The sequence below is a fragment of the Cyclopterus lumpus genome, chromosome 3 (assembly GCF_009769545.1).
Source record: "Cyclopterus lumpus isolate fCycLum1 chromosome 3, fCycLum1.pri, whole genome shotgun sequence".
Classification (NCBI taxonomy): Eukaryota; Metazoa; Chordata; class Actinopteri; order Perciformes; family Cyclopteridae; genus Cyclopterus; species Cyclopterus lumpus.
Window position 1 is genome coordinate 28,988,559 of NC_046968.1, and position 25,510 is coordinate 29,014,068.

The window sequence follows — 25,510 nt, forward strand, 5'->3', positions numbered from 1 at the left end:
AAAATAACATAAAAATGGGGTAAAAATGCTAAAGAATTATAGTGATTTTTTTTCAAATTATCGCTTGTTTGTAAATATTGTTTAAAATAAAGTAAGGGACATGTTTACTCTTAGAAAATGTAATATTCCATTACCAATATATTAATATTATAGTTTAACACGCCTTCTTTCAGATGAAATATAGAAATCATGGTAAATAAAATAAATGTTGATAGAAGTAAACCTGGCTGAAATGGCACCGAATAGTAGGAATGAGGAGAAGATGAAGAGCAGGAAGTCAACAGTGACAGCTGCTGACTCATGTCCAGGATAAATTCATTATTAAAAACACATCAACTGGGATTAGAGGAAGGAAGGGAAGATATCCAGCAGCGGCTCCACCTAGTGGCCTCAAACAGGAAGTACAGTAATACTCCAGAATGTGCACATACCTGTTTAAATACTCAAATACTCTTAATGAGAGCCTTGTATTTTAGACAAAAGTTAGTTTTTGGTCCTTTTAACTGTTTCAACAAGTCAATAAAGCCTGAATACAAAGACGCTGCAGAACGAATCGGTTTTCCTACATAAATAAAAATATTTAACGAAATACATGTATAAATATATATATGACTATAAAAATACATAAATATTGAACTATAAATATAAATATATATAAATATATTAAACCTCAGATTCAAGACGAACAGTGCGGATTTCGTCCCGGTCGTGGAACCGTGGACCAGCTCTTTACCCTCGCAAGACTACTGGAGTTTGCCCAACCAGTCTACATGTGCTTTGTAGACTTGGAGAATGCTTTAGACCGGGTCCCTCTGGGATTTTTGTTGGGGGTGCTGCGGGATTATGGACTTTTTTAAATCAATACGAAGACTGAACCAGTGAAAGAAACGTCAAAACCAAATATGAACTTGACTTTAAGCTAAATGACAACACATCAAGCCTCAGGGCCCCTCAAGTCAGCTGATCCAGGTACGACGACACCCGTGTGGAAGTATTGTGGGTGTGAAGTGCCTCTGAGTACATCCTTTTAAAATTATACTTTTAAACTATGGAATGTAAACTTCCCTCAGATTTCATAATCCTTAAGTTTCCAGATGAGAACGGTAACTCAGAGCGTGACTTCCTGGTCCTCTATCAAGCTCCTCTTTTATGGAACCAGCTTCCACTTTCAGTCCGGGAGGCAGACACAGTCACCACATTTAAGAATAGACTTAAGACTTTCCTCTTTAATAGTGCTTATAGTTAGGGCTGAATCAGGTTTGCCCTGGTCCAGCCCCTTGATATGCTGCTATAGGCTTATAGGCTGCTGGGGGATGTTTTAGGATACACTGAGCACCTATCTCCTCTTCTCTCTCTCCTTATGGATGAATTTACATCTCTCCATTGCACCTTATTAACTCTGCTTCCTCCCCGGAGTCGTTGTGACTTCACGTCTCATAGGGTCCATTGGACCTGGAGGTGTCTGAAGCTGGTCCTGGGTCCTGACTCCTTGCCCCTGCTTCCTGCATCCAGCCTCTTGCCTAGACCTTCCCAATGGCCCTGCCTCCTTCTCTGTGCTTCCTGCCTCAAAGGCCTGACCTCATTGCCCCCCCCTTCCTTCTCCTCTCTTCCTCATTCTGTTTCATGGACATTTGGATTGTGGTCCATGCCTAATAATTATTCATACATTTATGTCATATTCATTGAATGTTTAGGTAACTCTGTAACGTTGTTCATCTGGTCACATGACATCTATTGCTTCTGTCCATCCGGGGAGAGGGATCCTCCTCTGTTGCTCTCCTGAAGGTTTCTTCCCTTTTGCCCTGTGAAAGAGTATTTTCTATTTTTTGGGGAGTTTTTCCTGATCCGATGTGAGGTCAAAGGTCAGGGATGTCGTATGTGTACAGATTGTAAAGCCCTCTAAAGACTCCTACATTATCATCATAGTCACGATGATGTACTAGTGCCAAATACCACAATAAAGTCCAGTCCCAAGTTACTCGTCTTGAGATATTGGCCAATCAGTGATGATCATTTAGCCCAGCACAGCTTCAGACTATAAAACAAAGTAGTCCTGGTATTGTGAAAAGCCAGCGGTGTCATATTCTACATTAATATTACATGCATTTCGTTATGAAAAGGGCAAACTGAAGCCGCTGTGGAATACAATGTCGTGCATGTCATACATGGCTCCCACCACTAGAGGTCAGTGACGTCTTCTTCAACAGTCGTGGTAAAAGAAGTCCTTCCTACCAGAGTTGAGGGTGAGTACTGGTTGTGGTGGTATGTGGAACCAACACAACAACCCTTGATAGGATCACGATAACAACAAACAAACTGCTGAGCATTAGACTCGTTTGGTTGTGTCCTCTGCTGGTTCCTCCAATAACAAACTCATAATCGTGTCCATTAATAACAGACAGGTCACATGGCTCAGATGCTGCTTCACGGGCTCTCGGCTAAAGGGGAGAAGGCTTCACATGGTGCAGCTAACAGCTGTTTTAATCATCCATGTCCTGTGTTCTCAACCGTCATGGATTCTTTATTCTATTAAAGTCAAAATTACCTGAAGGGTCTCTTCAAAAGTGATGATTTTGTCCAACAGCCATAAATTACTTTACAGTGACATGAATTAGAGAAACACAAGTAAATGATCACTTTTGAGAAGCTCTAATCAACACAAAATAGGTATTTATTTTACTTAATTAAAAGATGTTAATGATCAATTCATCATGGTTGTAAATATCTAATTACATAATAATTCCAGCACTAAATGATGCAAATCAATGAACCTACTCTGCAGGTATGCCATCCCATAAGACACACACAGTGAGGAACTAGACAACTATGAAATGAACATACGATGAACACACCTTCTGTAATCATCATGTTTATATCTGACTTTTAAAATGAATTAATCAGGGATATTTGTAATTAATTGCTGTCAAAATGAGATTTGAATAATACATTTTTTTATTATAATGATTGCTAATTGATTACATCAAGCACTCACATTATATCAAAGTAACATGGAGATACATTCAAATGAATCAAACTAAACTCCAGTGAGATAATAATCAGATAACAGTGAGAAACTAGTGAGATAACAGTGAGATACTAGTGAGATAACAATGAAATAATAGTGAGATACTAGTGATATAACACTGAGATAATAGTGATATAACAGTGAGATACTAGTGATATACCAGTGAGATACTAGTGATATAAAAGTAAGATACTAGTGATATAACACTGAGATAATAGTGATATAACAGTGAGATACTAGTAAGATACTAGTGATATACCAGTGATATACTAGTGAAATACCAGTGATATAGCAGTTAGATACTAGTGAGATACTATTGATATACCAGTGAAATACTAGTGATATACCAGTTAGATACTAGTGAGATTCTAGTGATATTCTAGTGATATACTAGTAAGATACTAGTGATATACCAGTGAAATACTAGTGATATACCAGTTAGATACTAGTGAGATTCTAGTGATATTCTAGTGATATACTAGTAAGATTCTAGTGATATACTAGTAAGATTCTAGTGATATACTAGTGAGATTCTAGTGATATTCTAGTGATATACTAGTGAGATTCTAGTGATATTCTAGTGATATACCAGTGATATACTAGTGATATACCAGTGATATACTAGTGATATACCAGTGATATACTAGTGAGATTCTAGTGACATACTAGTGAGATTCTAGTGATATTCTAGTGATATACCAGTGATATACTAGTGATATACCAGTGATATACTAGTGATATACCAGTGATATACTAGTGAGATTCTAGTGACATACTAGTAAGATTCTAGTGATATACTAGTAAGATTCTAGTGATATACTAGTGAGATTCTAGTGATATTCTAGTGATATACTAGTGAGATTCTAGTGATATTCTAGTGATATACCAGTGATATACTAGTGATATACCAGTGATATACTAGTGATATACCAGTGATATACTAGTGAGATTCTAGTGACATACTAGTGAGATTCTAGTGATATACTAGTGATATACCAGTGATATACTAGTGATATACCAGTGATATACTAGTGAGATTCTAGTGACATACTAGTAAGATTCTAGTGATATACCAGTGATATACCAGTGAACGTTGTCAGCTTCAGGTAGATTATAGAGATCCTTTCCCGCTGAGAGAAGCTGGTTGAGAGAGAGAGAGAAAGAGACAGAGACTGAGAGAGAGAGAGAGAGACAGAGACTGAGAGAGAGAGAGAGAGAGAGAGAGACAGAGACTGAGAGAGAGAGAGAGAGAGAGAGACAGAGACTGAGAGAGAGACAGAGACTGAGAGAGAGAGAGACAGAGACAGAGACAGAGAGAGAGAGAGAGAGAGAGAGAGAGAGAGAGAGAGAGAGAGAGAGAGAGAGAGACAGAGACTGAGAGAGAGACAGAGACTGAGAGAGAGAGAGACAGAGACTGAGAGAGAGAGAGAGAGAGAGAGACAGAGACTGAGAGAGAGAGAGAGAGACAGAGACTGAGAGAGAGAGAGAGACAGAGACTGAGAGAGAGAGAGAGAGAGAGAGAGACAGAGACTGAGAGAGAGAGAGAGAGAGAGAGAGACAGAGACTGAGAGAGAGAGAGAGAGAGAGAGACAGAGACTGAGAGAGAGAGAGAGAGACAGAGACTGAGAGAGAGAGAGAGAGACAGAGACTGAGAGAGAGAGAGAGAGACAGAGACTGAGAGAGAGAGACAGAGACTGAGAGAGAGAGAGAGAGACAGAGAGAGAGAGAGAGAGAGAGAGAGAGAGAGAGAGAGAGAGACAGAGACAGAGACTGAGAGAGAGAGAGAGAGACAGAGACAGAGACTGAGAGAGAGAGAGAGACAGAGACTGAGAGAGAGAGAGAGAGACAGAGACTGAGACTTAGAGAGAGAGAGAGAGACTGAGAGAGAGAGAGAGAGAGACAGAGACTGAGACTTAGAGAGAGAGAGAGACTGAGAGAGAGAGAGAGAGAGACAGAGACAGAGACTTAAAGAGAGAGAGAGACTGAGAGAGAGAGAGAGAGAGAGAGAGAGAGAGACAGAGACAGAGACTAAGAGAGAGAGAGAGACTGAGAGAGAGAGAGAGAGAGAGAGAGAGACTGAGAGAGAGAGAGAGAGAGAGAGAGAGAGAGAGACTGAGACTGAGAGAGAGAGAGATGTGCGCGCGCGGCAGATCCCCCATCACAAACCAAGATGGCGGCGGAGCGGACAGCCGGCTCTGCACAGAGACGGACCGACTAGACGAAGCTTCTCGCGGCCGGACAGCTAACGGTTCGACCCCCTGAGACAAGAAAACCCAAAGACTACAAAACAACACCCGGTACCGGCCGCCTCAACCTTTTGGGCTTCCTTTTCCCTCCCGTTACCGACACCGGTGTGATGAAACAGCGCCGGTAGACGACGCCGGAGGGGGGGGGGAGTTGTGCGTGACGTCCACAAGCGGGGTGAGTCCGAGCTGCTGACCCGTTACAGGGACCGACTGGCCGGGGACGGGTTCACCGAACAGCCGCTGCGCTGCAGCCGGTCCTACCGGAGCTGCGTTATTTGTTTACACGTGTTTTTAAACCCGTCCCGTAATTCGGTCCACAGGTTGCTCCCAATTAAACCACGACGGGTGCATATTTTAGTCTGTACTAAAAACTAAAAATAACCCCCCAAAATAAAAATTGTTGTCTGGTTGCTATTTATAGGCAGAGTCTTTGCGAAGTGCATTACAATCAAATCAATTTCTAAGCAATATGTATCGATTAGCCTGAAGATGCTTTACAATGTGCACAGCAGAGGACATCCTCTTTATTGGTGTCCATATAGAAGCACGTGATGATGCGTCATACAATCAGTGTACTCTTTCATGTCACGTTGTTGATGTCTTTTGTTGCAGTGTTACATCACGGTATTACAGCACTTAAACGACACTCGATTTTCCCACTGATGGTGAATGTGATCTCATGTCAGTGAACACATCTCAAGAGGAGGAGCATACCCCATAATGTGTTGCTGAGCAACCTGGATCAGAGCATTAAGGAATATTTTTTGGGGGGAGAAAAACACATTTAAAATGAGACGTGAATTCATTAAAGATTACAGCTGAAGAATAGCAATAAAACAATATTATAAAAATATGTACATGTGAACAATAGAACATCAATTGTCAGGTGCAAAATAAATAATATTGACGCAATAAGGGGAATAAATAAAATAGAAAAAAATGTGATACTAACACCCAATAATTGAAACTATTTACACTTGTTAGTATTATTTACCTCTTTTCACCACATGCAAAATGGTGGAATTACGTTACAGTTCAAAGAATTTACGTCCCTGAAGAAAACCCGAGCGCTGACATTGAACCTTTTCCATCTTGACCCGCACGGAGAAAGAGTCTGAAAACACCAGAACTGTTCAAAAGGACCAGGACGCTGAGATGCTGCTGGTGGGTCATCACCATTCAAGAGTCTCTTCCCATATCGTGGAGGTTTCTGGTGTCTCTTCCCATATCGTGAGGTTTCTCATGTCTCTTCCCATATCGTGAGGTTTCTCATGTGTCTTCCCATATCGTGAGGTTTCTCATGTCTCTTCCCATATCGTGAGGTTTCTCATGTCTCTTCCCATATCGTGGAGGTTTCTGGTGTCTCTTCCCATATCGTGAGGTTTCTCATGTCTCTTCCCATATCGTGAGGTTTCTCATGTGTCTTCCCATATCGTGAGGTTTCTCATGTCTCTTCCCATATCGTGAGGTTTCTCATGTCTCTTCCCATATCGTGAGGTTTCTCATGTCTCTTCCCATATCGTGAGGTTTCTCATGTCTCTTCCCATATCGTGAGGTTTCTGGTGTCTCTTCCCATATCGTGAGGTTTCTGGTGTGTCGTCCCATATCGTGAGGTTTCTCATGTCTCTTCCCATATCGTGAGGTTTCTCATGTGTCTTCCCATATCGTGAGGTTTCTCATGTCTCTTCCCATATCGTGAGGTTTCTGGTGTCTCTTCCCATATCGTGGAGGTTTCTGGTGTCTCTTCCCATATCGTGAGGTTTCTCATGTCTCTTCCCATATCGTGAGGTTTCTGGTGTCTCTTCCCATATCGTGAGGTTTCTCATGTCTCTTCCCATATCGTGAGGTTTCTCATGTGTCTTCCCATATCGTGAGGTTTCTCATGTCTCTTCCCATATCGTGAGGTTTCTCATGTGTCTTCCCATATCGTGAGGTTTCTCATGTCTCTTCCCATATCGTGAGGTTTCTGGTGTCTCTTCCCATATCGTGGAGGTTTCTCATGTCTCTTCCCATATCGTGAGGTTTCTCATGTCTCTTCCCATATCGTGAGGTTTCTCATGTCTCTTCCCATATCGTGAGGTTTCTGGTGTGTCTTCCCATATCGTGAGGTTTCTCATGTCTCTTCCCATATCGTGAGGTTTCTGGTGTGTCTTCCCATATCGTGAGGTTTCTCATGTCTCTTCCCATATCGTGAGGTTTCTCATGTCTCTTCCCATATCGTGAGGTTTCTCATGTGTCTTCCCATATCGTGAGGTTTCTCATGTCTCTTCCCATATCGTGAGGTTTCTCATGTGTCTTCCCATATCGTGAGGTTTCTCATGTCTCTTCCCATATCGTGAGGTTTCTGGTGTCTCTTCCCATATCGTGGAGGTTTCTCATGTCCCTTCCCATATCGTGAGGTTTCTCATGTCTCTTCCCATATCGTGAGGTTTCTCATGTCTCTTCTCATATCGTGAGGTTTCTGGTGTCTCTTCCCATATCGTGGAGGTTTCTCATGTCTCTTCCCATATCGTGAGGTTTCTCATGTCTCTTCCCATATCGTGAGGTTTCTCATGTCTCTTCCCATATCGTGAGGTTTCTGGTGTCTCTTCCCATATCGTGGAGGTTTCTCATGTCTCTTCCCATATCGTGAGGTTTCTCATGTCTCTTCCCATATCGTGAGGTTTCTCATGTCTCTTCCCATATCGTGAGGTTTCTGGTGTCTCTTCCCATATCGTGAGGTTTCTCATGTCTCTTCCCATATCGTGAGGTTTCTGGTGTCTCTTCCCATATCGTGAGGTTTCTGGTGTCTCTTCCCATATCGTGAGGTTTCTCATGTCTCTTCCCATATCGTGAGGTTTCTCATGTCTCTTCCCATATCGTGAGGTTTCTGGTGTCTCTTCCCATATCGTGGAGGTTTCTCATGTCTCTTCCCATATCGTGGAGGTTTCTCATGTCTCTTCCCATATCGTGAGGTTTCTCATGTCTCTTCCCATATCGTGAGGTTTCTCATGTCTCTTCCCATATCGTGAGGTTTCTGGTGTCTCTTCCCATATCGTGGAGGTTTCTCATGTCTCTTCCCATATCGTGGAGGTTTCTCATGTCTCTTCCCATATCGTGAGGTTTCTCATGTCTCTTCCCATATCGTGAGGCTTCTCATGTCTCTTCCCATATCGTGAGGTTTCTCATGTCTCTTCCCATATCGTGAGGTTTCTCATGTCTCTTCCCATATCGTGAGGTTTCTGGTGTGTCTTCCCATATCGTGAGGTTTCTCATGTGTCTTCCCATATCGTGAGGTTTCTCATGTCTCTTCCCATATCGTGAGGTTTCTGGTGTCTCTTCCCATATCGTGGAGGTTTCTGGTGTCTCTTCCCATATCGTGAGGTTTCTCATGTCTCTTCCCATATCGTGAGGTTTCTCATGTCTCTTCCCATATCGTGAGGTTTCTCATGTCTCTTCCCATATCGTGAGGTTTCTCATGTCTCTTCCCATATCGTGAGGTTTCTCATGTCTCTTCCCATATCGTGAGGTTTCTCATGTCTCTTCCCATATCGTGAGGTTTCTCATGTCTCTTCCCATATCGTGGAGGTTTCTCATGTCTCTTCCCATATCGTGAGGTTTCTCATGTCTCTTCCCATATCGTGAGGTTTCTCATGTCTCTTCCCATATCGTGAGGTTTCTCATGTCTCTTCCCATACCATTTCTCATGGTGAGATCCCGTTGAGGTGGGATGTTTGTGTTCTATCTTTATTGGCGCGTCCCATTCATGTTGCCAGAGAGGGAGGGAGGGTCGTACTTTGTAATGGCGTACGGCACCGCGAGAGGTTCTCCTGACCAGACTATGTCCCCGGCCGTCCAAGAAGAGTGTTTTACAGGAGCGAGTGAAAGATCAAAAGACCAGACAGCTAGACGGTGTCTGCTGAGCGGATTGAAGACTTTACTTTCTGCCACCCTGGTTCCACTAATCCTGATGCCAGCCTCGGGGGTTAATGCCGGCTGTCTTCATGTAACTAACACCAAATGTCCCGGTGTTGAGGCTCAGGGTGCAGGTTTCTTTCTGTTCCCATCTTGCGTAATTCAGTGAACACAAACAAAGTGTGCAAATATGAGTCCCACTTCATAGACCTGTCCATTACAGAATGTGAGTCCTCAGCCCTCTAATGGCTGAGAGATATTCATTTGTTTCACTGGTTCTGCATGTTGCTCTGGTTCTGAAGAGTGAGGCCAATGCTTCATGTGTTAAAGCTGCATTCTCTCTACTGACCACCAGGGGGCGACTCCTCTGGTTGTATAGAAGTCTATGCTTCATGTGTTAAAGCTGCATTCTCTTTACTGACCACCAGGGGGCGACTCCTCTGGTTGTATAGAAGTCTATGCTTCATGTGTTGAAGCTGCATTCTCTCTCCTGACCACCAGGGGGCGACTCCTCTGGTTGTATAGAAGTCTATGCTTCATGTGTTGAAGATATACTAGTGAGATTCTAGTGATATACTAGTAAGATTCTAGTGAGATTCTAGTGACATTCTAGTGATATACTAATGAGATTCTAGTGATATACCAGTGATATACTAGTGAGATACTAGTGATATACTAGTGAGATACTAGTGATATACTAGTGATATACTAGTGAGATACTAGTGATATACTAGTGAGATACTAGTGATATACCAGTGAGATACTAGTGATATACTAGTGAGATACTAGTGAGATACTAGTGAGATTCTAGTGAGATTCTAGTGATATACTAGTGATATACTAGTGAGATACTAGTGATATACTAGTGAGATACTAGTGATATACCAGTGAGATACTAGTGAGATACTAGTGATATACTAGTGATATACCAGTGAGATACTAGTGAGATACTAGTGATATACTAGTGAGATTCTAGTTATTCTTAAAGCTGCATTCTCTCTCCTGACCACCAGGGGGCGACTCCTCTGGTTGTATAGAAGTCTATGCTTCATGTGTTAAAGCTGCCTTCTTTCTACTGACCACCAGGGGGCGACTCCTCTGGTTGTATAGAAGTCTATGCTTCATTGTTGCCTTTCCTTGATTTGTTTCCTTGTCATGTTTGCTTGTCTCGTTTCCTTGTCCTGTTTACCTGTCCTTGTCGTGTTTTCTTGTCTCCTGTCCTTGTCGTGTTCCTTGTCTCATTTCCCCGTCGTGTTTCCTTGTCTCGTTTCCTTGTCGTGTTTTCTTGTCTCCTTTCCTTGTCGTGTTTCCCTGTCTTGTTTCCTTGTCGTGTTTCCTTGTCTCATTTCCCCGTCGTGTTTCCTTGTCTCGTTTCCTTGTCTCATTTCCCCGTCGTGTTTCCTTGTCTTGTTTCCTTGTCTCATTTCCCCGTCGTGTTTCCTTGTCTCATTTCCCCGTCGTGTTTCCTTGTCTCGTTTCCCCGTCGTGTTTCCTTGTCGTGTTTCCTTGTCTCATTTCCCCGTCGTGTTTCCTTGTCTCGTTTCCTTGTCTCATTTCCCCGTCGTGTTTCCTTGTCTTGTTTCCTTGTCTCATTTCCCCGTCGTGTTTCCTTGTCTCATTTCCCCGTTGTATTTCCTTGTCTCGTTTCCTTGTCTCATTTCCCCGTCGTGTTTCCTTGTCTCATTTCCCCGTTGTGTTTCCTTGTCTCGTTTCCTTGTCGTGTTTCCTTGTCGTGTTTCCTTGTCTCATTTCCCCGTTGTGTTTCCTTGTCGTATTTCCTTGTCTCGTTTCCCTGTTGTGTTTCCTTGTCTCGTTTCCTTGTCTCATTTCCCCGCTGTGTTTCCTTGTCGTGTTTCCTTGTCTCATTTCCCCGTTGTGTTTCCTTGTCTCATTTCCCCGTCGTGTTTCCTTGTCTCGTTTCCTTGTCGTGTTTCCTTGTCTCGTTTCCTTATCGTGTTTCCTAGTCTCGTTTCCTGAAACAATACATGAATTACACAAATTATGACGTGAGGTAAAACCTAGGGGGGCTCTAGAGTTTGGAGAGAGGCGATGTCATCGTGAAGTGTTGATCGGTACAGATTATGACTCAGTCCCACGAGGATAATAACGCAGCCAAAAGGAGAAGAAAAGATCTGCAGAACCACTGATAGCAGGACGACACGACAAACGCTAATTATCTGTAAGCCCAGAGTATCGTCTGCAAGGCGGGACGCGTCCTCGGTCGGTGGGTGGCATCTGGTGTTTATGGCAGGTGTGTGTGTGTGTGTGTGTGTGTGTGTGTGTGTGAGAGAGAGAGAATAGAGCTTTGTGAAATGGTGTTATATCTGAAGGGATTGACCCTTCGGAGGGCCAGACAGGTGCTCGGACCGGCGGTAGATCGTGAAGATGCAAGTGCAGGTCGACCGTGAGCGGTTCCATCCTGTAAACCTGCTTCACAATCCAGGCTCAGTGACATTAAAGTCTGACTTTGCTCTAAAGTTAACTGGAACCTTCTCCTCTTGAAGGCTCACTGTGTGGTCTCCTGGGTTCACGAGGGGAGAGCACTACTCCCTTTCTTCCCCTCACTCAGGCAGAAACAGGAGAATAACGTCCCTAAATCGAAGCTTCCAGAGTAATGAGCCGCAAAAAAAAAAAAAAAAAGAGGTTGCGCTGAAGAACCAAGGTGTGAATCTCCTTGAAGGAGAAACGGAGCGTTTGTTTCTGCCAGCGAGGGAATTAAAGGATCAGGCCGGGAGAGGAGTCGGGAGATCAGGTTTCCCACAGGGCTCAGTGCGTTAGCCCTGTGCTAATGCTGCACTGAGCCAGGAGGCTAGCCCCCTGGTTCAGTGCGTTAGCCCTGTGCTAATGCTGCACTGAGCCAGGAGGCTAGCCCCCTGGTTCAGTGCGTTAGCTCTGTGCTAATGCTGCACTGAGCCAGGAGGCTAGCCCCCTGGTTCAGTGCGTTAGCTCTGTGCTAATGCTGCACTGAGCCAGGAGGCTAGCCCCCTGGTTCAGTGCGTTAGCCCTGTGCTAATGCTGCACTGAGCCAGGAGGCTAGCCCCCTGGTTCAGTGCGTTAGCCCTGTGCTAATGCTGCACTGAGCCAGGAGGCTAGCCCCCTGGTTCAGTGCGTTAGCTCTGTGCTAATGCTGCACTGAGCCAGGAGGCTAGCCCCCTGGTTCAGTGCGTTAGCCCTGTGCTAATGCTGCACTGAGCCAGGGGGCTAGCCTCCTGTGTGGGCTTAAGCCCAGTGTTTACATTTATGTTTCCTGGAACATGACCTTGAAATGCATTTCTTCTCTTTTTTCCAACTAGATTTTGGTGTTTGTGAGCGTCACCAGAATCTGTGAGTGGAAGATTTGGGGCTCCGTCAGATATTCAGGGAGCCTTTTAGTTACAGGAGGAGGGAGGAGGGAGGGAGAGGGAGTTACAGGAGGAGGGAGGAGGGAGGGAGAGGGAGTTACAGGAGGAGGGAGGAGGGAGGGAGGAATTCCAAAACATCTTTTAAAGCATGCAGGTCAAGACCTCGCAGGAAGTACTTGGGAGGCTCAACAAAGCTTTCATAGTGAAGCACCTCCTGGTATTATGAGCATATTCCTGGTATTCTGATTATATTGATTATATTCCTGGTATTCTGATTATATTCCTGGTATTGTTGTATAGTCTCCACTTAGTTAACGCCGTCGGGATCTGTTGAATTCTGCAACCAGGTGACCAAGTGTTTGTGGATTAGTGTTTGAATGACATCGTCGGCATTCCCAACACACCTACCGAAACAGGAAGGACTCGGTCGAGTCGTACAGCCCGCCTCTTGATTTGATTGGCCGGCGGCGTACCGACAAACATTTGAAGGTGTCATCTTGGGTTTCAGAAAAACACGGGTTGACATTTTCTGACCAAATAACTAGTTTATTAATCGACAATGAAGATTCATGTTAGTCGCAGCCCGAGTAACATGTTTCCTTGTGCCCATAAGGGGCTCGTATCGTGACCTTTGACCCCGATTCATTTAAAATGGATTTGAATTGTTCCATATTTTATTCTCATTCTGGAGTCTTGCCTCCTGGGGACACTTTGATGAGCATTAAATGTGGTGCTCGTCATATTTCTTAATCTTTGGCGTCGTACGGAGAGTTGATTTCCACAGAAAAAACTGTTCACCTTCTGCACCGCCGGCCATGATTATCGATACCTTGAAAATCAAATGGTGGTTCGTTGTCAGACGAGATGGACAAACCGACACACACACACACACACACTCTCGTCGCGTGATTAAATTTATGGTGATACCGGGCAGAACGTGTTTTTTCAGAGACTTTTTTTCCCACAGTACCAAAAGTAAATATGCAAAGTTTTCTTTTCATGCCGAGAACGTTGTTCCTCTTGAGCATAAAACGTGTTTGATGTCCATTTGAGCTCGTTTGATTGTTTTGGGAGCTTCACAAGACGCAGCGATGTCCAGCCGTGACTCTGAAACGTGGAGCGTCTCGAGTCTCCGTGTCAGGCGGACGGATTACGGCGTCACGCGGAAACCCGTCGGAGCGCGCGTGTTTTCTCACAGAGGTCGTCTTTCCCTGCGAGACGTTGCATGACCCGATGCTGCTGAGGAAAACGCCCCTCCGGGCTAACTGTAAGCAGATGCTTGGCCAGTGAGGCGTCCTCCCCGCTCCGTGTTTTGAGTTCACATTCCTCTTCACCTCCTCCACGTGTCTGCCCTGCTGTGGGCCGCCTGTGCAGCCGGAGCCGCTCGAGGAAAAGAAACCAAGCGTTTCATGTGGACGCCGGTCCTCTTGGACCTCGGGAGACAGCTGGAAGTCGTTCCCGTCGTCACGTCGGCTGAAACGAAAGCGGCCACAAAGGCTGTCTGAAGGGAGTCCTCCTCCCCCGAACTCCTGCTGGTGTGAGTCAGCGAGTTTGGGCCGGGAGGCCTCGTCTCCGGCACCAGGCCCGGGTTTCACTCTCTGAACCCCTCGAAACACGCCGGCGGGATTGAAAAGCACGGTTTTCCTTTTTAAACAATCGGCACAATAAACTTCAACTACACCGTTTTAATCATCGTTAGATGTGTATCTCTCCGACGGTCCTCGAATGTGTGATGAAGAAAAGCAGCCAAAACAAACTTAAACTATGATTTTTTTATTCTTCACGTCTCATTTAAAATCTCTTTAACCAGATTCTGTAAACATCACATTTTGGGTTACTCTGCGAAAAGAGGATGTAGAAAAGTAGATGGTTCAATATAAGTAGTTTGATTAAAAGAATAATCATTTATATAAATATTTATTCTTTTAATCAAACTATTGTCTCATTTGTGTCATTTAAGGTGAACTCGTGTATACACCGAGATTTCACAACATGTTTGGTCATGGAAATTGGTCAACATGTGTATGAACCCTGTTAAAAATCATCAAAGAAGTTCCACTTTTTATGGTTTACGTCATAATAACCGTGTTATTCGGCACTGAAGACGTGTTCTAGTTCTCTCTACTTCTAGCCGTGATGGTTCCGTTTCCACAGAGGAGCAGAACTTTAATACTTCAGTGACGATCAAAGGAAAAGCCCTGAACCCGATTGACGCTCAGGTGGTTGAAGGTTCTGGTCCTGAGAGTCGGTTCCTCTCGTGATTACCAGAGAGGGTCTGCTAATCTGTTGCGTCTTAAAGGACCCTCGAAGCAAGCCAACCACCAGCATCCACGAAGACGAGCGGTCTCCACGGTCTGGGGGGGAAACCGTGTCTTCAGGCGTCATAAAAGATTCAGAATCACATCAATGTTATGTGTGGTGGCTGAGGACCTCCGTGAAGGCCTCCAGTGACCCCCTTTCATCATCCTCTCTTAAACGGCGTGCACACTCTGGGCGCTTCCCTCACGGAGACGCCGGGCAGCCAGACGTTTAAGATCCGTGGGATTGGACCACTGAAGCTGTGATGAGTCACATCTTTATGGATGCAGGTCTTTAGAGGGAACCCAGCGATGATCTGTGAGTGATTGCGCAATAGATTTTGTGTTCTCAGCACTTTGATACAATTTAATTATTTAAAAAAATATATATTTATCTTTTATAAATATATTTATAATATATATATATATATATATATATATATACTTATTATTTTATATATAATTTTATATATATTAATATATCTTTTTTATTTCATACATATTTTCTTGTGTGTGTGTGTGTATATTATAAATATAGGTGTATGTATGTGATCCTTGCCACAGTACTGCTGCTTGGCTGTTATTTTTAGCAGGCTGACAGCATGGCAGGGATGAGTGGCATTCTTTGGTCACGTGACCCCGTGGCCGTCCTAACGGTGAGGTGACAAAGTGTCCACTTGTTTGTCCAAAGTGACCGCTTGTTTGTCCAAAGTGACCGCTTGTTTGTTTGTACAAAGTGTCCACTTGTTTGTACAAAGTGTCCACTTGTTTGTACAAAGTGTCCACTTGTTTGAACAAAGTGTCCGCTTGTTTGTACAAAGTGTCCGCTTGTTTGTACAAAGTGTCCACTTGTTTGTCCAAAGTGACCGCTTGTTTGTTTGTACAAAGTGTACGCTTGTTTGTACAAAGTGTCCGCTTGTTTGTACAAAGTGTCCGCTTGTTTGTTTGTACAAAGTGTCCACTTGTTTGTACAAAGTGTCCACTTGTTTGTATAAAGTGACCGCTTGTTTGTACAAAGTGACCGCTTGTTTGTACAAAGTGTCCGCTTGTTTGTACAAAGTGTCCACTTGTTTGTACAAAGTGTCCGCTTGTTTGTACAAAGTGTCCACTTGTTTGTACAAAGTGCCCGCTTGTTTGTACAAAGTGTCCGCTTGTTTGTACAAAGTGACCGCTTGTTTGTACAAAGTGACCGCTTGTTTGTACAAAGTGTCCACTTGTTTGTACAAAGTGTCCGCTTGTTTGTTTGTACAAAGTGTACGCTTGTTTGTACAAAGTGTACGCTTGTTTGTACAAAGTGTCCACTTGTTTGTACAAAGTGTCCGCTTGTTTGTTTGTACAAAGTGTACGTTTGTTTGTACAAAGTGTCCACTTGTTTGTACAAAGTGTCCACTTGTTTGTACAAAGTGTCCGCTTGTTTGTACAAAGTGTCCGCTTGTTTGTTTGTACAAAGTGTACGTTTGTTTGTACAAAGTGTCCACTTGTTTGTACAAAGTGTCCGCTTGTTTGTACAAAGTGTCCGCTTGTTTGTTTGTACAAAGTGTACGTTTGTTTGTACAAAGTGTCCACTTGTTTGTACAAAGTGTCCGCTTGTTTGTACAAAGTGTCCGCTTGTTTGTTTGTACAAAGTGTACGCTTGTTTGTACAAAGTGTACGCTTGTTTGTACAAAGTGTCCACTTGTTTGTACAAAGTGTCCGCTTGTTTGTTTGTACAAAGTGTACGTTTGTTTGTACAAAGTGTCCACTTGTTTGTACAAAGTGTCCACTTGTTTGTACAAAGTGTCCGCTTGTTTGTACAAAGTGTCCGCTTGTTTGTTTGTACAAAGTGTACGTTTGTTTGTACAAAGTGTCCACTTGTTTGTACAAAGTGTCCGCTTGTTTGTACAAAGTGTCCGCTTGTTTGTTTGTACAAAGTGTCCGCTTGTTTGTTTGTACAAAGTGTCCGCTTGTTTGTACAAAGTGTCCGCTTGTTTGTACAAAGTGTCCACTTGTTTGTACAAAGTGTCCGCTTGTTTGTTTGTACAAAGTGTCCACTTGTTTGTACAAAGTGTCCACTTGTCCACTTTTATGTGCAACAGTTATTCCAGTTTTTACTTTCCCTTATACCCAACAAGACAATATTCCTAATAAACTGTTTATACGCCGGTTGAAAATTAATATTTCACTAATATTCTCATTTACATATTGTGATTTAACATTTAATTAAAAAACATCCCCAGTCTCTCACGTCATTCTCGGCTGTTTAACGGCTCGATGCCCCAACTTGTCGTTTGTCACGTCGAAACCGCGAAAAGTGGAACGCAGAAGTCGCTTGTTTGACTCCAAATGTTTTTTCAACGTTTCCCACCAGTTGGACCTCTTTCATCCACTTTCATTCCTTCAACCACCTTCTTGGCTTTGCAATATTTGTGCATATCCCAAAACCTCTTGATTTCAAAGAGCTTCATAATGTTTAAAGCAACCGGAGGTCACACACACACAGTCTCAAACTGTCTCACACACACACACACACACAGTCTTAAACTGTCACACACACAGACACACACACAGTCTCACACAGACACACTCACAGACTCACACAGACACACACACACACACAGTCTTAAACTGTCACACACACAGACACACACACACACACAGACACACACACACACAGTCTCACACGTGTAGGTGCAATACGAAGCGATGTGTGGCTTCTTATTGTACTTCATCACACTGTTGCGTTCGGGTGCTCCACCAGGAGCAGGACATCTCCACGTTGAGGAGTTCAGCCGAGTGTCTCCTCTCACGTCGGCTGCAGTGAACACGCTCTGAAGTGTCTCTGAAGGAGACGTGAGCGCACACTTCCTGTCTTCTGGGTGTTACACCGCTGTGTTGTAACGCGAGTGTCCCGGGAACATTTATGAGTCTGCTCTGGGCGTTGGACAGGAAGTTCAGCATAGAGTGTGGTTTTGGACTCGGGATGCTGTGCAGATGTGCGACCCCTTAGAGGTCAGCCCTCGTTTAACCAATTGTTCTCAGGCGGCAACCACCGGTTCTGCAAAGTGAAGCCGCTGCTTCGTGTGTTAAAGCTGCATTCTCTCTAGTGACCACCAGGGGGGCGACTCCTCGGGTTGTATAGAAGTCTACGCTTCATGTGTTAAAGCTGCATTCTCTCTAGTGACCACTAGGGGGCGACTCCTCTGGTTGTATAGAAGTCTACGCTTCATGTGTTAAAGCTGCATTCTCTCTAGTGACCACTAGGGGGCAACTCCTCTGGTTGTATAGAAGTCTATGCTTCATGTGTTAAAGCTGCATTCTCTCTAGTGACCAGCAGGGGGGCGACTCTGGTTGTATAGAAGTCTACGCTTCATGTGTTAAAGCTGCATTCTCTCTAGTGACCACCAGGGGGCGACTCCTCTGGTTGTATAGAAGTCTACGCTTCATGTGTTAAAGCTGCATTCTCTCCTAACCACCAGGGGGCGACTCCTCTGGTTGTATAGAAGTCTATGCTTCATGTGTTAAAGCTGCATTCTCTCTAGTGACCAGCAGGGGGGTGACTCCTCTGGTTGTATAGAAGTCTACACTTCATGTGTTAAAGCTGCATTCTCTCTAGTGACCACCAGGGGGCGACTCCTCTGGTTGTATAGAAGTCTACGCTTCATGTGTTAAAGCTGCATTCTCTCCTAACCACCAGGGGGCGACTCCTCTGGTTGTATAGAAGTCTATGCTTCATGTGTTAAAGCTGCATTCTCTCTAGTGACCAGCAGGGGGGTGACTCCTCTGGTTGTATAGAAGTCTACACTTCATGTGTTAAAGCTGCATTCTCTCTAGTGACCAGCAGGGGGGCGACTCCTCTGGTTGTATAGAAGTCTACACTTCATGTGTTAAAGCTGCATTCTCTCTAGTGACCACCAGGGGGCGACTCCTCTGGTTGTATAGAAGTCTATGCTTCATGTGTTAAAGCTGCATTCTCTCTCCTGACCACCAGGGGGCGACTCCTCTGGTTGTATAGAAGTCTATATAAATGACTCTACTTCTCTTGATTTATTCCCTCAGTAAACATTGTAAACATAAGTTTTTGGTCTCAATCTCTAGTTTCAAGTCTTCTTCTATACAGCGTGATGTTCATTTAGTAAATGATGGTCATGTAGTCGCTCCTCCTCAGTCCAGATATGGTTACTTGCAAAAATGTCGAAGGCCGTAATCCAAGATGGCAAAACGTTGAACTCGAGGCTTCAAAACATTAGTCCACAAGCCAACGGGTGACGTCACCACGACGACGTCCACTTCTGATATACGGTCTATATTTATGACGATGACCAAAGGGGCGAGACAGATTTAGGCCTGAATGTGATCCGATGACGCTTCTCTCGCCTCGCCAGAGCGGACAAGACTTCTTCTTGGGTTTGAGCTGCTTTGTGATCGGAGTGTAATATTCACGGTGTTTCCTCTCCTTTTACTTTATTGACACCTAAAGTGGTTATTAACATAAAAACACATAGTTCAAATGATGAAGAAATGATTGTTATTGATAAAAGAAAAACCTCATTATTAGGTATAATTCCTGTTAGGAAGTTAAATAGCTTATAATATCTATTTCATTATAACGTGAACGATATCTCCTTTTAAACAACTTTTATTTATTAAACTTTCTCACCAAAAACTAGATTTGACAAGATTTACATTTGAACGCCACGATAACGTTGAAATCTACCTTCGCCCGGTGCTCTTTTTTTTTTACTGAGGGGAACTTGAATGCATTGTAATGCAAGTCAAATGCAACCTCTGTTAGTGTTAGTGTTAGCGTTAGCGTTAGCTGCGCTGTGTTTTCAATGAGAATGAATGACAACAGAAGTGTCTGATTCAGTTGAGGCCTGCTTGTCAAGCCTCTCGTCCCACACCCTCTTCCTGCATATGGTTGGATTTATTACTCACTATTAAATTAAAATCTGGTTGCAATGTAACGGCTGTCTGTGTGAGTAAATGATCACACACTGTGTCACCAACATGGGGAATGTTTTTAAATAAATAAAACGGCCATCTGTGCAAAATTCTGTTTGGTATTTATTTATTTTTTTTAAAGCCCGGAGACACAGCTGAGAGGTCGTGGTCGGGGGGGGGGCGGAGTTTCATTTGACCAGCTCGTGTCCCGGAGGCTCGCGTGTCAGGAGCTTGAGGGATGAGCCAGGGAGCCGGACACCGCCACATAAAGGAAGTCCAGTGTGGAGACCAAGCCGGCTCACACTGTGCCTCTGTTCATAGAAACTATTATGGGATTCAGGGTGAGGATTCACCAAAGATAAGGGGATAGAAAATGGTTTCCTTTGTCACTTTCATCAGTTTTCATTTGAGTTGTCACTTATATACATGCACATACATATATACATGATATACATGCACATACATATATACATGATATACATGCACATACATATATACATGCACATACATATATACATGATATACATGCACATACATATATACATGCACATACATATATACATGCACATACATATATACATGATATACATGCACATACATGATATACATGCACATACATATATACATGATATACATGCACATACATATATACATGCACATACATGATATACATGCACATACATGTATACATGCACATACATGCACATACATATATACATATATACATGATATACATGCACATACATATATACATGATATACATGCACATACATATATACATGATATACATGCACATACATATATACATGCACATACATATATACATGATATACATGCACATACATATATACATGATATACATGCACATACATATATACATGCACATACATGATATACATGCACATACATGTATACATGCACATACATGCACATACATATATACATATATACATGATATACATGCACATACATATATACATGATATACATGCACATACATATATACATGATATACATGCACATACATATATACATGCACATACATGCACATACATATATACATATATACATGATATACATGCACATACATATATACATGATATACATGCACATACATATATACATGCACATACATGCACATACATATATACATGATATACATGCACATACATATATACATGCACATACATGCACATATATACATGCACATACATGATATACATGCACATACATATATACATGATATACATGCACATACATATATACATGATATACATGCACATACATATATACATGATATACATGCACATACATATATACATGCACATACATGCACATACATATATACATATATACATGATATACATGCACATACATATATACATGATATACATGCACATACATGCACATACATATATACATGCACATACATGCACATACATATATACATGCACATACATGATATACATGCACATACATATATACATGCACATACGTGCACATACATATATACATGCACATACGTGCACATACATATATACATGCACATACATATATACATGATATACATGCACATACATGTATACATGATATACATGCACATACATATATACATGATATACATGCACATACATATATACATGCACATACATATATACATGATATACATGCACATACATGTATACATGCACATACATGTATACATGATATACATGCACATACATACATGATCCAAACAAAAAAAAGCGAAAAGACTCCGTATGAAAACACGTGTGGATGAAGCTGCTGAGCGTGTGACGGAGGAACTGTGCTGCTTAAAGAGACACGAGTTGAACATTTGAGTTCTACCGAAGCTCTGAAGCCCAAAAGATAATTCAGGACAGCCGCACCAAAAGCCCCTGAAAGTCCCTATTTTAAAGAAGGCAGCACCAATCCAACACATCATTGTTGGCAAAGCCTCCAGCAGCTGCTCTGAAGAGACATCCCATAGTTTCTACTCACGCCATTAACTTTGTTCTCACTTTGGCTCCAATTGCTTTAGTGGTTTTGTCTCAGACTCTGACCTCAGTGGTCCCACCTCACTGATCATGACTCGGTGCTCAGTTTCAGAGCTGGATCAAACCTGACTGTTGGTGGTTTAGAGGTCTAAACCTGACTGTTAGTGGGAGGTCTAAACCTGACTGTTAGTGGGAGGTCTAAACCTGACTGTTGGTGGGAGGTCTAAACCTGACTGTTGGTGGTTTAGAGGTCTAAACCTGACTGTTAGTGGGAGGTCTAAACCTGACTGTTGGTGGTTTAGAGGTCTAAACCTGACTGTTAGTGGTTTAGAGGTCTAAACCTGACTGTTGGTGGTTTAGAGGTCTAAACCTGACTGTTAGTGGGAGGTCTAAACCTGACTGTTGGTGGTTTAGAGGTCTAAACCTGACTGTTAGTGGTTTAGAGGTCTAAACCTGACTGTTGGTGGTTTAGAGGTCTAAACCTGACTGTTAGTGGGAGGTCTAAACCTGACTGTTGGTGGTTTAGAGGTCTAAACCTGACTGTTAGTGGTTTAGAGGTCTAAACCTGACTGTTGGTGGTTTAGAGGTCTAAACCTAACTGTTGGTGGTTTAGTGGTCTAAACCTGACTGTTGGTGGTTTAGAGGTCTAAACTTGGTGGTTTAGAGGTCTAAACCTAACTGTTGGTGGTTTAGTGGTCTAAACCTAACTGTTGGTGGTTTAGAGGTCTAAACCTGACTGTTGGTGGTTTAGTGGTCTAAACCTGACTGTTGGTGGTTTAGTGGTCTAAACCTGACTGTTGGTGGTTTAGAGGTCTAAACCTAACTGTTGGTGGTTTAGTTGTCTAAACCTAACTGTTGGTGGTTTAGAGGTCTAAACCTAACTGTTGGTGGTTTAGTTGTCTAAACCTAACTGTTGGTGGTTTAGAGGTCTAAACCTAACTGTTGGTGGTTTAGTTGTCTAAACCTGACTGTTGGTGGTTTAGAGGTCTAAACCTGACTGTTGGTGGATTAGAGGTCTAAACCTGACTGTTTGTGGTTTAGTTGTCTAAACCTGACTGTTGGTGGTTTAGTTGTCTAAACCTGACTGTTGGTGGTTTAGAGTTCTAAACCTGACTGTTGGTGGTTTAGTTGTCTAAACCTGACTGTTGGTGGTTTAGAGTTCTAAACCTGACTGTTTGTGGTTTAGTTGTCTAAACCTGACTGTTGGTGGTTTAGTTGTCTAAACCTGACTGTTGGTGGTTTTGTTGTCTAAACCTAACTGTTGGTGGTTTTGTTGTCTAAACCTGACTGTTGGTGGTTTTGTTGTCTAAACCTGACTGTTGGTGGTTTTGTTGTCTAAACCTGACTGTTGGTGGTTTAGAGTTCTAAACCTAACTGTTGGTGGTTTTGTTGTCTAAACCTGACTGTTGGTGGTTTTGTTGTCTAAACCTGTTTGTTTTGTTGCCTAAACTGTTGAGAAAGACGTTTTGTGATGATGCTCTGGCAGAAAACCAATATCCATCCACTTATGATTATGTGTGTTTATTGACAAAATACATAATATGCTCTCGGGTGTTTCTGCCGTGGTGACTTGTTTCACCACCGATGTCGCTGTATGTTTCAGCTCCTTCAGAAAGTGTAGCTGGTGTTGTGATCAAAGAAACGACTGTTGGGCGTTTATCACCCTGCTTAATGGGCTCCAGGGTGTCACCAGGCTTCTAATCAGCAGGATTTTAAGTGGGACCGGCCTGCAATCGAGGCAGAATGTCAAGTGTGAAGAAACACCTCAGTGCTCCTTTTTAAGATGCACACTCAGGTCCGTGTAGCCGGCCAGCTTTAACTGTGTTCAAAACCTGAGGGCCGACTTCGGTCCCACTCAGAGAGGCGTCCTGCCGACGTGTCCTCGAGACTGAACCTTGAGTCCAGGTGTGAATCTTCAGCGGCCTCACAATTTTAATTCACCTGTCAACAGCTCAAATTAACAACCACTCTTGATGCGTCTCAACGCATCACATCCTCGATGTTCTAGCTTACTGCATATGGATTAACACAAGCAGTCAGATGAGTCCTTGCATCAAGGACTTGCGAGGGATAAATCTCTTGTTTTATCTCAAAAGTGCTCTTCAAAAATCACTCTATAATATAAAAAGCTGTATCATTTTAATACCACGTTCTGTCTGAGCCACCTCGGCACAGAAATAGAAAATCCTTCTGCGTTTACTGTGTTCTCCAAAAAGAAGGATTTCACTTGGATTAGATTGTAGATTAGAAAACGTTATTAATCCCCAGTAGGGACTCATGTCACCAGATCAACTCAAACAGACAACAGCCGCTCTAAACGCTTCCTGAATGCCACAAAGGTCCAAATATGGTCAGTTCTGACCACCGGTTGCAAAACAAACAACAACCAGTTTATCTACGTCTGTTTCCATAACGTCCATGTTTCCTATTGTACTTCTGGTCACATGACATCTGTTGTACTTCTGGTCACATGATATCTGTTGTACTTCTGGTCACATGACATCTGTTGTACTTCTGGTCACATGACATCTGTTGTACTTCTGGTCACATGTCATCTATTGTACTTCTGGTCACATGACATCTATTGTACTTCTGGTCACATGCCATCTATTGTTCTTCTGGTCACATGCCATCTATTGTACTTCTGGTCACATGATATCTGTTGTACTTCTGGTCACATGACATCTATTGTACTTCTGGTCACATGACATCTATTGTACTTCTGGTCACATGACATCTATTGTACTTCTGGTCACATGACATCTGTTGTACTTCTGGTCACACGCCATCTATTGTTCTTCTGGTCACATGTCATCTATTGTACTTCTGGTCACATGATATCTGTTGTACTTCTGGTCACATGACATCTATTGTACTTCTGGTCACATGACATCTGTTGTACTTCTGGTCACATGTCATCTATTGTACTTCTGGTCACATGACATCTATTGTACTTCTGGTCACATGACATCTGTTGTACTTCTGGTCACATGCCATCTATTGTTCTTCTGGTCACATGTCATCTATTGTACTTCTGGTCACATGATATCTGTTGTACTTCTGGTCACATGACATCTATTGTTCTTCTGGTCACATGTCATCTATTGTACTTCTGGTCACATGATATCTGTTGTACTTCTGGTCACATGACATCTATTGTACTTCTGGTCACATGACATCTATTGTACTTCTGGTCACATGACATCTATTGTACTTCTGGTCACATGACATCTATTGTACTTCTGGTCACATGACATCTATTGTTCTTCTGGTCACATGACATCTATTGTACTTCTGGTCACATGACATCTATTGTACTTCTGGTCACATGACATCTATTGTACTTCTGGTCACATGACATCTGTTGTACTTCTGGTCACATGACATCTATTGTACTTCTGGTCACATGACATCTATTGTACTTCTGGTCACATGACATCTATTGTACTTCTGGTCACATGACATCTGTTGTACTTCTGGTCACATGTCATCTATTGTACTTCTGGTCACATGACATCTATTGTACTTCTGGTCACATGCCATCTATTGTTCTTCTGGTCACATGTCATCTATTGTACTTCTGGTCACATGACATCTGTTGTACTTCTGGTCACATGACATCTATTGTACTTCTGGTCACATGACATCTATTGTACTTCTGGTCACATGACATCTATTGTACTTCTGGTCACATGACATCTATTGTACTTCTGGTCACATGACATCTATTGTACTTCTGGTCACATGACATCTATTGTTCTTCTGGTCACATGACATCTATTGTACTTCTG

The 25,510-nt window shown here is 42.8% G+C and overlaps 1 protein-coding gene across 1 annotated transcript in view; it reads left to right on the forward strand.

The window, feature by feature from the left end:
- Nucleotides 1-5,160: 5,160 nt before the first annotated feature.
- Nucleotides 5,161-25,510, forward strand: part of LOC117728869 (C-myc promoter-binding protein-like) — a 65,116-nt gene continuing 44,766 nt past the window's right edge. Inside the window, exon 1 of the mRNA XM_034529797.1 lies at nt 5,161-5,446. The gene's annotated coding sequence lies outside the window, so the exon portion shown is untranslated. The remainder of the gene's footprint in view (nt 5,447-25,510) is intronic.